A 13553-nucleotide genomic window follows, 5' to 3' on the forward strand; every position below is an offset into this window, starting at 1 on the left:
GATTAGCAAGTGTTAGAAAGGTGTTAGCAACTTATTTGTTCCAAACTAAGACTTCCTTCTTGATATGATCAGAAGCCTTGGAAAAGACTTTATTCTTTATTTATTTATGTTAAGACTAGTCAAGTGCAAGTGCAGGCCAGGCACGGTGGCTCACCCCTTTAATTCCAGCACTTTGGGAGGCCAAGCCACGAGGATTGCTTGATCCCAGGAGTTCAAGACCAGCCTGGGCCACACAGTGAGACCCTGTCTCTGCAAAAAAACAAGAAAATTAGCCAAGTATAGTGGTGTGCACCTGTGGTCCCAGCGACTCTGGAGGCTATGGTAGGAGAATCCCTTAAGCTCAGGAGTTGGAGGCTGCAGTGAACCATGCACTGCACTCCAGCCTGGGTGACAGAGCAAGACCTTGTCTTAAAAAAAACACTAGTCAAGTGCAGTAGTGAGAATGTGGAAAGAGTAGAACAAGGAGTTTGATCTGTGACTGAAAAGAAAGACTTTAAAAGGAAACAATTTGCTTGCCATGTGGATTCAGTTTTATTTAATGCTGAAATAATCTTCACAAAAAAATATGGTAAGCATTCTACCTTGGGAAGCTCTGCTATTGTAAAGTAAACCCAGGGCTAGGGGAGGGGAGACCTGGAATTTAATTCTCACTCAGTTATGATCTCGCTAGAAGTCACCTTGCCTTGGTTCCTTCTGTAAAGTGGGAGAAGTCAGACTAAAAGATCGCTAGGTCCCCCATCTCAAGCTGTGATTTAGTAAATAATGAATAAGTGTTTGACTCATTCAGTTATCCAACAATCGTTTATGAAACACCTACCATTTACTTCTCTGGGTGCTGGGATGCAGCTGGACATGCTCCCTGCCTGCATAGAGCTTATGGTCTACTATAAATGTACCATTTCCAAGAGAATGTTAGCTATTCAGAATAATAGATATTGGCCTTGTGGCACATTTTGCAAAAAAATGTGGAGCTGTTTTCTCCCAGATCTCATGCCTATTTAAATATCGTGACTCTTCCTCCCCAGGCCATCTGCGTTTTAGAACAGCTGGGAGAACAGCCGTTGCCTCCCTGGGACCAGAGAAGGCAATGCATGTACTGTCCAGGCTGCAGGCCATTCTTTTCCCTGAAGCCAGGGGTGGAGTCACTCGAGCCACACACAGGCCCTGAGCCTGGGAGGAGAGATCCTACAGAGGGAAATCCAGCTGCTGTTACTGGAAAAAGGATCAATGAATGCCAAGGCACAAAGGACACCAGCCTACTACCTTTCTTATCTCACTGCAAGTGCGACTAGAGTAAACATCCCAAACCTCCTCATTTCCTTTAAGGAGAGATAACATTAGAAATCCAAATATACTTTTCAATTCATCCCATCAACAGGAATCAGTTCAAAGAACAAATGGTTTTAACTTCTCTATCCCAGTTTTTTCCTTAGAATGGGCACAATGGTGCCTATACTTAAATAGTAGTGAGAAGATTCAGGAAGAGAAATTCCTATAAAATATTTAGCAATGCCTGACACACAAAAAAGCCTCAATAAATAGCAGCGATGTTATTACCCCTTGTCCACTCAACCCAATCAAGCAACTTCTTGGCTTGCCCAGCCATCCTGGAGTGTGACCTTCCTGTTGATTCTCTGTGGCTCCTGCTTTTATCCTCCCCATAGAACCCAGAAAACCCAACCTTGGCCCTGATCATTTAGCTTATGGCCTCTGAGTCATTCTCTGGGTTGAAAAGCCCATGCTTGGGGCTTCCTTGGGGTTCCCAATAAACCAATTAAATTCTTGTTTTGAATGTTCTTTGGAATATTAATGACCATTAAACAAACAAACAAACAAAAACACACGGCCAATGTGCTAGAATGGATCTAACCCATAGTTTTTCTTGAAGACTTTCCCAAATTCCCTTGGCAGACACCCAGTTCTTTTCTCCATTAATACTAATCATAGGGCATACTTATCTGCCTTGTTTTAACCTGCCCTAGTTCTAATCTCATCTAGAACAAATTATTTGATCTTTGGTTTTAAAGAGGCACTCCCTAAACCTCCCTAACATTTCTAAATCCTTTAAAATTCGACATTCGGTGGTTTTCCATTCCCCATGTGGTCAAAGCCAGAATTCTCAGCTCACCTCCAAGACTCTACAACATTAGACATCAACTTCCGCTGTGATCTGCACTTGATTCTAACTTTAGAGATTATTCTCTATAAGAGCACGTAGCCACCTTGGTCTTTTTCAAGTTCACAAATACTTTTTGGGCTTTAGACAAGTTTTTTTCCTCTCTGTATAACTTGATAGAAATTTCAGGTGTCTCCAGGAATCAGGCAGGTGTTAATGGTCTAGGAGTTAAGAATACATTATTTTAGGCAGATAGAAAGGGTATGGAAATCCTCCCCTCATCCTTTTAATGAAAGGCAGCCCCCAAATCATTTTCTTTTCTAAAAAAGAGCAGCCTATAAAATCTGGCTGCAGATATACAAAGGCAAGCTAGAAGCTTGCACCAGTGAATGCCAGCAGTTGTGCCAGCAGGAAAGGGGCTACCTGGGGACTAGGAGTGTTCAAAATGACAGCTCCATCTTTCCTTTTCCTTGCCAACCATGTGTGCAGTAAGGAGCAGACAACATAGCACCACCAAGTTGAAAGTTCATTTGCAAGATTAGGGTGGGGTGTACAGCTTCCTGATGTTGTGTAAACATCACACCTGGTCTAAACCATCTATGGGCCATATGTAAATTGACACTGCCTCCTCAAGCCTGTGTATAAAATCTGGTGCATTTTTAGCAGCTAAAGTCCCAATGGGGTGCCCCTCTTTCACAGAAGAGAGAGCTAGTCTCCTTTCTCTAACTTTTGCCTATTAAGTCGCAGCTCCTAACCCCACTACTTGTGTGTCCATGTAATCAATTTCCTTGGTGTGAGATGACGAACCTCAGGTATTTACTCCAAATGACAACTAAGATGTGGTGATGTAGCCCAGTTTAACAAAAGAGGGTGGGGAAGATAGATACCAGGGACTGGGAAGCATGGGGATGGCAGTGGAGGGGTGAGGGAAAAATAGAGGTTGGTTCTGGGTCCAAACAGAGTTAGATGGAAGAGATAAGTTATAATGTTTGATAGCAGACTAGGATGACTATATTTAGCAACAATATTATGTATATTTCGAAGAAACTAGAAGAAAGGATTTGAAATAATACCAACACATAAAAATGATAAGCGCATGAGGTAATGAGACCATAAGTACACTGAGTTGATCATTACACATTCTTTGCATGTGACACTCACATGTACCTTGCAAATATAGAAATTATTATATATCAGTAAGAGGGAAGAAAAATAAAGGGTAGAATGGAGCCTGTGGTAAACTGAAGAGTAGCAGCCCTGTCTAAAGACTTTAAAATTCAAAATGTTTAACAATAAAGTGATATCCAAACAAAACACATCGATTAGTTTGGGACCTGAAGAAGATCACAGCTATCAAACTCTTTAATAACAGTTCCATAATTCCAAATGAAATTATACACAGAATTCTAATTTTAAAAGTAGTCATATTTTATAAATTTAGATTTATTTTGTTATGTTTATGTACTTTCTAAAATATTACTTTATGTGTTTTAAAATTTACTTAAAATGTATGTAAGTGTATATATGTTTACATTGTTATCCAAAAGACCACCAGGATAGCAAAATCATAGAAAGGGGAGGTTTTTTTTTAATTTTTAATTTTTGTGGGTACATAGTAGGTATATATTTATGGGTTACATGAACTATTCTGATACAGGTATGCAATACATAATAATCACATCAGGGTACCTGGGATATCCATCACCTTACAGATTTATCCTTTGTGTTACAAACAATCTAATTATACCCTTTTAGCATTAAATTATTTTTCACTGTAGTCACCCTATTGTGCTAGCAGATATTAGGTCTTATTCATTCTTTCCAACTTTTTTTTTGAAACCCATTAACCATTTTCACTTCCCCCCAATTCCCTCACTACCATTCCCAGCTTCTGGTAACCATCCTTCTCTTTGTATCCCAATGAGTTCAATTGTTTTAATTTTTGGCTCCCACAAATAAGTGACAGCATGCAAAGTTTGTCTTTCTGTGCCTTGCTTATTTCATGTAACAAAATGAACTTCAGTTCTACCCATGTTGCTGCAAATGACAGGATCTCATTCTTGTTATAGATGAATAGTATCCCATTGTGTATACGTACCACATTTTTAAAAAACCCATTTGTCTGTCGATGGACACTTAGGTTGCTTCCAAATCTTGGCTATTGTGAATAATGTTGCAGTAAAAATGGGAGTGCAGATATCTCTTCAACATACTAATGTCCTTTCTTTTGGGTATATGCCCAGGAGTAGGATTGCTGAAACTTATGGTAGCTCTAGTATTAGTTTTTTGAGGAGCCTCCAAACTGTTCTCCATAGTGGTGGTACTATATGAGGGTTCCCTTTTCTCTGCATCCTCACCAGCAGTTGTTATTGTCTGTCTTTTGGATGAAAATCATTTTAACTGAGGTAGGTGAAATGATATCTCATTGTAATTTTGATTTGCATTTCGTTGACATACAGTGATGTTGAACACCTGTTCATGTACCTCTTTGCCATTTGTATGCCATCTTTTGAGAAATGTCTATTTAGAGCTTTTGCAAATTTTTAATTTTAGATTATTAGATTATTTTCTAATAATAATCTAATTATTAGAGATTGTTAGATTATTTTCCTATAGAGTTGTTTGAGCTCCTTATATATTCTGCTTATGAATGCCTTGTCCGATGGGTAGTTTGGAAGTATGTTATTCCATTCCATGGGTTTCCTCTTCACTCTGCTGATTGTTTTCTTTGCTGTGCAGAAGTGTTTTAATTTTGATGCTATCCCATTTGTCCATTTTTGCTTTGGTTGCCTGTGCTTGTGGAGTATTTCTCAAGAAATCTTGCCCACTCCAACGTCCTGGAGAGTTTCTTCAATGTTTTCTTGTAGTAGTTTCATAGTTTGACATCTTAAATTTAAGTATTTAATTTATTTTGATTTGACTTTTGTGTAATATGGGAGATAGAGGTCTAGTTTCATTTTTCTGCATATGGATATCCAGTTTTCCCAGCACCATTTATTGAAGAGACTGTTCTTTCCCCACTGTATGTTTTTGGTAACTTTGTTGAAAATGAATTTACTGTAGATGTATGGATTTAATTCTGGATTCTCTGTTTTGTTCTATTGGTCTATGTGTCTGTTTTGATGCCATTACTATGCCATTTTGATAACTATAGCTTTATAGTATAATTTAAAGACAGTTTGAGGTATAGTATACAGTTATAATCATACTATCATTATACTGTAGATCTCCAGTTTTGTTCTTTTTCTTAGGATAGCTTTGGCTATCCTGAGTCTTTTGTAGTTCCATATAAATTCTAGAACTTTTTTTTTCTGTTTCTGTGAAAAATGTCATTGGTATTTTGATAGGAATTGCATTAAATCTCTAGATTGCTTTGCATAATATGGATGTCTTAACAATATTGATTCTCCTAATCCACAAACATGGAATATCTTTCAATATTTTTGGTGTTCTCGTTAGTTTCTTGCATCAGTGTTTTATGGTTTTCATTGCAGTGATTTTTCACTTTGTTGGTTAAGTTAATTCCTAGGTATTTCATTTACTTGTAGCTACTGTAAATGGGATTACTTTTTTTTATTTCATTTTCAGATTATTTGTTGTTGGCATATAGAAATGCTGCTGATTTTTGTAGGTTGATTTGTGTCCTGCAACTTTATTGAATTTATTTATCAGTTTTAATAGTTTTTTTGTGGAGTCTTTATGTTTTTCCAAATACAAGATCATGTCATCTTCAAACAAGGATAATTTGTCTTCTTCCTTTCCAATTTGGATACACTTTCTTTCTTTTATCTGATTGCTCTAGCTAGGACTTCCAGCATTATGTTGAATAACAGTGGTGACAGTGGGCATTCTCGTTATGTTCCAAATCTTATAGAAAAGGCTTTCAGGATTTCCCCATTCAGTAGGATATTAGTTGTGGGTATGTCATATATGACTTTTGTTATTTTGAGGCGTGTTCCTTCTATACCCAGTTTTGTTAAGGTGTTTATCATGAAGAGATGTTGAAATTTATAAAATGATTATATGACTTTTGTCCTTCATTTTGTTGATATGATATATCATGTTGATTGATTTGCATATGTTGAATCATCCTTGCCTCCCTGGGATAAATCTCACTTGGTCATAATGAATGATCTTTTTAACGTGTTGTTGAATTCAGTTTTTCTAGTATTTTCTTGAGGATTTTTGCATTAATATTCGTCAGGAATATTTGGCTGTGCTTTTCTTCTTTGGTATGTCTGTCTGGTTTTGCTATCAGGTTCATACTGGCCTCGGAATGAGTTTGGAAGTATTTCCTCCTCCTCTAATTTTTGGAATAGTTTGATTAGGATTGTTATTAGTTCTTTAAATGCTTGGTAGAATTTAGCAGTGAAGTCTTCAGGTCTTGGGCTTTTCTTTGTTGGAAGACTTTTTATTATGGCTTTGATCTCGTTATTGTTATTGTTCTATTCAGGTTTTGGATTTCTTCATGGTTCAATCTTGGTAAGTTGTATGTGTCTACAAATTTATCCATTTCTTCTAGATTTTCCAATTTATTAGTGCATAGTCGCTCATGATAACCACTAATGATCCTCTGAATTTCTGCAGTAATAGTTGTAGTGTATCCTTTCTCATCTTTGATTTTATTTATTTGGGCCTTTTCTCTTTTTTGTTTATCTTTTCAAAAAGCCAACTTTTGGTTTTGTATTGTTTTCTTCATTTCAATTTTATTTATTTATGTTCTGATCTTTATTATTTCTTTTCTTTTTTTTTTTTTGAGACAGAGTTTCATTCTGTCACCCAGACTGGAGTGCAATGGTGTGATCTCTGCTCACTGCAGCCAGGTTCAAGTGATTCTTCTGCCTCAGCCTCTTGAGTAGCTGGGATTACAGGTGTACGCTACCATATCTGGCTAATTTTTGTATTTTTCAGTAGAGACGGGGTTTTACCATGTTGGCCAGTCTGGTCTCAAACTCCTAGCCTCAAGTGATCCTTTCACCTTGGCCCCCCAACATGCTGAGATTACCGGTGTCAGCCAGTGCACCTAGCCAAAAAATATGATCCAATCAAAGTGCATCCAATTTTTGTGTGAGGGCAAAACAAATTTCTATATTGTTGAAGACATTGCTATTTTGTTTTCTGTCACTTGCAGCTCAACCTGACTGATAGAAAAGCAAAACTGATGAAGCCTTCAAATACTTTTTTTTTCCAGAGTCTCACTCTGCTGCCCAGGCTGAAGTGCAGTGGTGATCATAGTTCATTGCAGCCTCGAACTCCTGGGCTTAAGCGATCCTCTTGCCTTAGCCTCCAGAGTAGCCAGGACTACAGGCTTGTGCTATCACTCCTACTTTTTTTTCCTTTTTTGTGGAGACAGGCTCTCACTATGTTGACCTGAAATGGTCTTGAACTTCTGGCATGAAGCAATCCTCCTGTCTTGGCCTTCCAAAGTGCTGGGATTACAGGCATGAGCCATCTCATCTAGCCAAACAAGTTAAAATTTGATACATAACATTTATAAGTGTGTCTATTGCTCCTTATTTAAGATTTCCAAGCAAACTTTGTATCTAAAACAGCAGTTCTTAAACTTTTGGTCTCAGGGCCCCTTTATTTCCTTAAAAATTATTATTAATTCCAATAAACTTTTATTTAGTAGATTTTATTTGTCAATATTTCTTGAATTGGCAATTAAATAGAGAATAAAGCCGGGCACAGTGGCTCACATCTGTAACCCCAGCATTCTAGGAGGCTGAGGTGGGAGGATCATGAGATTAAGAGATTGAGACCATCCCTGGTCAACATGGTAAAACCCTGTCTCTACTAAAAATACATAAATTAGCTAGGCATGGTGACACATGCCCATAATCCCAGCTACTCAGGAGGCTGAGGCAGGATAATTGCTTGAACCAAGGAGCTGGAGGTTGCAGTGAGCCAAGATCACACCACTGCACTCCAGCCTGGAGACAGAGAAAGACTCCAAAGACTCAGTCTCAAAAAAAAAAACAAAAATAAGTTAACCTAATAGCACAAAGGTGACAGACTAATTGACCTAAGGACTTTTGAGACTGGAGTGCAGTGGCATGTTCTCGTTTCACTGCAACCTCCACCTCCTGGGTTCAAGCGATTCTCCTGCCTCAGCCTCCCAAGTAGCTGGGATTACAGGAGTGCACCACCACATCCAGCTAAGTTTTTGTATTTTTTGGTAGAGATGGGGTTTCACCATGTTGGCCAGGCTGGTCTCGAACTCCTGACCTCAGGTGATCCGCCTGCCTTGGCCTCCCAAAGTGCTGGGATAACAGGTGTGAGCCACCATGCCCAGCTGACCTAAGGACTTTTTAAAACCTAAGAATGCAGAAGTTCGCATCTCATTAGTCATCAGAACAACGGTGTCATTGCATGTAGGTAGTCATGGGTCATGTAACCTCTCAAAAACTCTACTGTGCACATATAAGAGAATGAGAATGATAAAAGTAAATAACATGTTATTTACTTTTAGTAATATTATGAAATAGTTTAGGCCTACAAGACCCTTAAAGGGACCCCAGACTGTACCTGGGAACTGCTGATCTAAAACATGGATTTTAGCCAGGCACAGTGGCTTACGTTAGTAATCCCAGAACTTTGGGAGCCCGGGGCGGGCAGATCACTTGAGGTCTGGAGTTCAAGACCAGCCTGTCCAACACAGTGAAACCTTGTCTCTACTAAAAATGCAAAAATTAGTTGGGTGTGGTGGTGCGCATCTGTAGTCCCAGCTACTTGGGAAGCTGAGGCAGGAGAATCACTTGAACGTGGGAGTTAGAGGTTGCAGTGAGCTGAGATTGCACTTCATTCCAGCCTGGGCAACAGAGTGAGCCATTGTCTCAAAACAAGGAGTGGGTGGGGGAGGGTGAGGCAGGAGAATCTCTTGAACATGGGAATTGGAGGTTGCAATGAGCCAAGATTGTACCACTTCAGCCTGGGCAACAGAGTGAGCCTTCGTCTCAAAACAAGGAGTGGGTGGGGAGGGGTGGGGTGGTTCACACTTGTAATCACAGCACTTTGGGAGATTGAGGCGGGCAGATCACCTGAGGTCAGGTGTTCAAAACCAGCCTGACCAACATGGTGATACCCCATCTCCACTAAAAATACAAAAAAAAATTAGGCAGGCATGGTGGTGGGGACCTGTTATCCCACAACTCAGGAGGCTGAGGCAGGAAAATCGCTGGAACTCAGGAGGTAGAGGTTGCAGTGGGCCAAGATCTCGCCATTGCACTCCAGCCTGGGCAACAAGTGCAAAACTCCATCTCAAAAAAAAAAAAAAACCATAATTTTAATCAAATGTTTAAGGAAGCTCTGACACACTTTCAGTGATTTAAAAATCTTTTAATAGGATGATGTCTAAGATTCTTCAGTAGAAGTTCATTTATGATTTATTGGGTTTGATTTGGGGCCACCAGCATCCATTTCCCTTTCTTGGGAACTATGCCTTGATTTTCCTCTTGGCTGATACCCTCTCCTACACTCTTAGCCCCACTTAGAAAAAGGGCATGTGACTAGGCTAAGCATGCCATTCCCCAGGGCCATAGTAACTCTTTCAGGGATGGATGTGAGATGGGATATAGGACTGCAACAGAGAATCTGGCCTTCTCCTGGGCTTGACTAGGAGTGCATGTGAGATCTCGAGTGGCAGGAGCCTCCTCAAGGCCACAGAGGGAGGCTGCATAAACATGAGGCCAACAGGAAAGACAGTAGAGTAGAGGGGAGAGAGAGAGAGAGAGAGAGAGAGAGAGAGAGAGAGAGAGAGAGAGAGAGAGAGAGAGAGAGAGAGAGAAACAGAGACAGCAGACAAACACAGAAAGAGAGAAACAGAGAAACAGAGCTAGACAGAAAAGGGCAGACAGACAGAGAAAAAGAGACACTAAGAGACACAGAGAGAAAGAAAGACAAAGAAAGAGACACAGAAGATACTCATCTTGGAACAGTGGTCCAAGACCCTAAACTAGCCTGGGGCAGACACTGTTATTTGTCTGCTCAACATCCATTCTCCTCTTCTGCCTAATCAACAGGCTCTCAACTGATAGAGAGCTCTGTGTCCAGCTCAAAATATTTATCTTTCTAGACCCCTTTGCACTGCAGAGAGGCCATGGGATGTGCTTCTCACCAATGAACTTATAAGCAGAAATCAGTGCATGGAGTTTCTGGGGAAGCTTGTGAAAGGGGGAGACTTTGCCCTTTGTCCGTCTTCATCCTTCTTGGATGGCGTATACAATACAAAGTGGAGCCCCAGGATAATGGAATCCAGAAGGAGAGGCTCACAGAAGGAACTGCAGCCTGATGATGCAACCCAACACCATCCTCACATGGCCAGATTGCTTGCAAAGTGAGGTAATAGCTGCTGGAATCAGGTGTCAGCAGAATGTACTCTTATGTTACATACAGCCCTGCTCCTGGACTTCTCCTTTCCATGAGCCAATAAATCTCCTTTTGCTTATACTGGTTTGGGTTGGGTTTTCTGTCACTTTCCACAGAAGAAATCCATTTCTGACTCGGAGGAGACATCCTGTTTACCCAACAGGTAAATGACATCTTCTCACATCTATGAGACAAAGTGAACAATAATTGTCCCTTTAAGAGAAAGAAGATGATATTCCTTATGTGTGTGGCTGAGGGGGAATTTCAAAGCGGGAGGTAGAGAGGAAAGACATGTGACGGGGTGAAGAGGAGCCTTACGGGGGGAGAAAGTTTCTTCTGGCTTCAGTGTCTGGGGCTGCTGTCTGGGTCATAAAAATCATTTTGATGACTCTATAGCCAAGCTATGTAGGGGAAGCTCCTCCAACTTTCAGCAAACTGTAGTTGGCCCTTACTCTTCTGAGGCATGTGAAGAACTACATTCTTCTTGAATGTAGTTGAATTCTTGGATGTAGTCTTGAATTCTTCTAGGGGCTGGGCCTCTTCAAGACTTTTTCTCTTTCTTGGAGATGGCAGGGAGGTGAGTTGGGGAGGATCAATGTGAGCATGAGCAGACTCTGGAGTTAGTATGATCTAAGTATTTTTTGTTTGTTTGTTTTTTGAGACAGAGTCTTGCTCTATCACCCAGGCTGGAATGCAGAGGCACGATCATAGCTCACTATAACTTTGAACTCCTGGGCTTAAGTAATCCTCCCGTCTCAGCCTCCTAAGAAGGTGGGGCTACAGGCGCAAGTCACCATGCTCATCTAATTAAAAATTTTTTTATAGGGACGGGGTCTCACTATGCCTGCCGCCAGAGCTGGTTTTGAACTCCTGGGCACAAGCTATCCTCCTGCCTTGGCCTCCCAAAGTGCTGAGATTACAGGCATGAACCACAGTGTCTGGTCAAAATGGAGTTTTTTGTTTTGTTTTGTTTTTGAGACAGGAGTTTTGTTCTGCTGCCCAGACTGGAGTGCAGCAGCATGAACAGGGTCATTGCAGCCTCAACCTCCTGGAGTCAAGTGATTCTTCCGCCTCAGCTCCCCAACCACCCAAATAGCTGGGACTATAGGTGTGCACCACCATGCCAGCTATTTTATAATTTTTTTAAAATAGAGCCTATTGCCTAGGCTGGTCTCTAACTCCTGGGCTCAAATAATCCTCCTTCCTGCCTTAGCCTCCCAAAGTGCTAGGATTATACGCGTGAACCACCACACCCAGCCTGAAATGGAGTTTTCTATGAATTATTAATTAGATCCCTTTTCATACTCTTAGGGATATAAAAAAATGAAGATAGTAGAGCTTTTATTTATTTATTTTTTCTTTTTCTGAGATGGAGTCTTGCCCCATCATGCAGGCTAAAGTGCAATGGCGCAATCTCAGCTCACTGCAATCTCCGCCTTGTGGGTTCAAGCAATTCTCCTGCTTCAGCCTGTCGAGTAGCTGGTATTACAGGCATGCCACCATGCCCAGCTAATTTTTTGTATTTTTAGTGGGGATGGGGTTTCACCATGCTGGCCAGGCTGGTCTCGAACTCCTGACCTCATGATCCACTGGCCTCGTCTTCCCAAAGTGCTGGGATTATGGGCATAAGCCACCGTGCCCGGCCAATTGTAGAGCTTTTAAATGGTTTGTAACGTAACTGTGATACTTGTTTTCTTCAGTGTGGCTCTGCACAGACTGAGCCATGTGAAGCTTTGGGATTTCCCAGGGTCATGTTCTTTACAGTGGCAGGAGGTCAGCCCTACTGGTTCCCTCACATTATTCCAACTTCCCTGCCCTCTAAACAGGCTGCACAGCATCCTCCAGCCCCAACTATCCTCTCAGAAGAGTTGTTGGAATAAGGACAAAAACAACACCCTCTGTCTCGAGGTCCTTCTGGAACATCCTCTAAGATATGAAGTCTCCTCTCAGGTCCATTAGCCCATCCCATCCTCCCTCTACCTCTGACTGGATTAAAAGCCTTCTGTACTGGAGGATAAGGAGAAGCCTGAAAAGCCGACCAGCTGGACCACTAGAGTTGCTCCAGTGATTCTCCAAAGTGCCTCTCATCCTGAGACTTTCCTGTTGTCCATGAGGCCCAACAGATGGTTTCCCCAGCCCCCTTCCTAGGGAAAAGTAAGTGACAGCAGGCAGATAGGCCCTGCTGCTGCAATGCCACTGTGAGCACAACCTAGAAAGCTGTGGCAGAGACTTGTTGCAGGTTGCTCGGGCAGCTCTATTCTCACAAAAGTCTATTCTCACACAGTGGGAGGCATTAGTTCTTAGCAAAGAAGCTGAAGTGCAGCCTCTGTAGTGCATTGTCTACACTCAAATTCTGATCCATTTTGAGTAACAAAGTAGCCCTGGGCAAGCTACCTTTCTAGGTTGCAGTTTCATCTGTAAAATGACAAGAAAGAAAGCATCGGAACAAGTTAGTACTAGGCCCAATCCTGCTGTAAGTTGCTGGTCACATCAAGTAAATTTCTCAGCCTCTTTGGATCCATGCTTCCTCCTCTGAAAAATGAAAAGGGTTGAAATAAGGGTTGATTCTACTATAACAATCTCTGAAACTCTGGAGAGAAAGTCTGAGCCACTCCCCACTAAGAAGCTGTTGCTGCTTGGATACCTGAGTTTTCAATGCCTCAGTAAACTATATCACCTCTGGGGAACTCCCAGCCCAAGAGGGAAGACTGCTGAATGACAGAGCGCTTTTCATGATACTTGGCTAGGGCTGTGCTAACTTACACAATGAGCACAGTTCTCAGTCCTGAAGGCAACAAGAACACCCCTGCCAGTCTCCAGAGAGAAAACCCTCTGTAAGCTCATATACGGGGGCAGGACTTCCATAGAATTCTGGAATGTCAAAGCTAGAAAAGCTCTTAGGGAGTTTCTGGTTCAGGGTTTTTAAAGTCACATTCTGTACTTCTGCAATTCCACAAACTATTAAAATTCACCTTATTTTGTATACCAGAAACTGCATTTACAATCGTGGCTGAACAACAACAAAGACACCTAAATCAGTCATCTGTCAAATGTGAACAATCAGAGACCA

Source organism: Callithrix jacchus, chromosome 2 (genome assembly GCF_049354715.1).
Source record: "Callithrix jacchus isolate 240 chromosome 2, calJac240_pri, whole genome shotgun sequence".
NCBI lineage: Eukaryota > Metazoa > Chordata > Mammalia > Primates > Cebidae > Callithrix > Callithrix jacchus.